Source organism: Octopus bimaculoides, chromosome 23 (assembly GCF_001194135.2).
Source record: "Octopus bimaculoides isolate UCB-OBI-ISO-001 chromosome 23, ASM119413v2, whole genome shotgun sequence".
NCBI classification, from domain to species: domain Eukaryota; kingdom Metazoa; phylum Mollusca; class Cephalopoda; order Octopoda; family Octopodidae; genus Octopus; species Octopus bimaculoides.
In genome coordinates this window covers 13,215,841-13,217,400 of record NC_069003.1, presented here as the reverse complement: position 1 = coordinate 13,217,400, position 1,560 = coordinate 13,215,841, and the positions used below count along the sequence as shown (strand labels likewise).

The following is a 1,560-nucleotide window of genomic DNA, read 5'->3' as shown; positions in this document are numbered from 1 at the left end:
TTGTTCACAAATGTATGTTAATATAATAGGCCAAACCAAATGTCCCCTTTTTCTTTTTATTAGTCTCCCCCTCTTTCTGTCAGACTATAGGAACGTGGAAGGAGTGTGCTGAAAGAGGGAGAAAAGTGTTAGAAACTAAAGATAGAGAGAGAGAGAGAGAGAGAGAAAACTGGGGAGGGAGGAAGAGATGGGGAGGGAGAGAGTGATGGGGATGGAGAGAGAGAGAGAGAGAGAGAGAGAGAGAGAGAGAGAATAATAATAATAGTGGTGTAGAGAGTGATTGATATAGAGAATAACTGAGAGGTGAGCTAAGTTTTTAATGTCTCCCTTTTTTTCAGAGACAGTTTGATGTATTGGTGAACAAGTCAACTGCATTAGAGAGCATAAGGACTGAAGATGCAGTTGAGAAAAAGTTGGCTGACACAGAAGACCAGAATCCATCTGAATATCGGCAGTGTTACCTGTACCTCAATGATTTAAGTCAGGTGTCAAAATACTGGCACCATGACTGCTGCTCAATGTTCTGTGAACACTAGGCTGGACAGCTGAAATAGTGCAGGCTGGAACATTACAACAGTCTTGTCTAGGCCAATGCTGACTGCATTCATATGCTGGAACTGATCCAACACTTCCAGGACAAAGATGCATAAAGATATATATAGCGGCCTTCTTTCAGTTTCTGTTTAACAAATCCACTTACAGGCTTTGGTTGACTCGGAGCTAAAGTAGGACATTCTTGCCCAAGGTGCCATGCAGTGGGAGTGAACCTGGTGAAATGAATGTTTTGTTCAAGAACAGAATGTATTGTTTGGTCTAGGAATTGAAACCATTATCTTGCAATCATGAGTGCAACAACTAACCACTAGGTCGTGTGCCTTCACAGTTAAGTACTAGAAGGTTGATTAAATTGACTGGGTGTTGTGGACAATGAGATTGTAAAAGTACCTGGTGAAAATGAATAACTGTATTTAGTTACATCACATTCACTTCCTGAGTTCCTTCCTAAAGTCAACATTGTCTTCTTGGGTCAATAAAACTAGGTTGTGGGATTTGATTTAATTGACTGTAGATTGACGTTCTCCAAAATGGGATAAAGTTTGAAGCTGAATGATTAAGAATTTCTGAAAAAGATAGAAATGATTTTTAGGGTTTAAAAATCATTTTGTCTGGTATTAGCCTAGTATGTATTAAATTATATTTATCTATATATATAAAAATGAGAATGTGTGTCTGTCTGTCTGTCTGTCTGTCTGTCTGTCTGTGTGAATCCCTAAAACTCGAGAACTACGCAACCAATTTCATTCAAATTTTACACATGCCTTACTTAGGGTTCCAGTTGTGTTTTAGTAAAAAAAAATAATTAACTTCTTGCAGAGTTCGAGCACACGGCAACATAATATCTCCTCCACTATTTAAGTATTACGTGTCAAAAGTGAAACAAAAACACTCATGTCAAATACTTTCACTTTAAAAATGAAACTATTCCACTAACTGAAACAATCACATTTCGATACTGTAGTGACAGATACTTTCACAGAGAGAGAAAGAGAGAAAGAGAGA

General features: G+C 37.9%; 1 protein-coding gene across 1 annotated transcript in view; it reads left to right on the top strand.

The window, feature by feature from the left end:
- LOC106869525 (coiled-coil domain-containing protein 152) overlaps positions 1–1,560 on the top strand; it is a 39,102-nt gene that overhangs the window by 12,468 nt on the left and 25,074 nt on the right. The window lies entirely within an intron of this gene.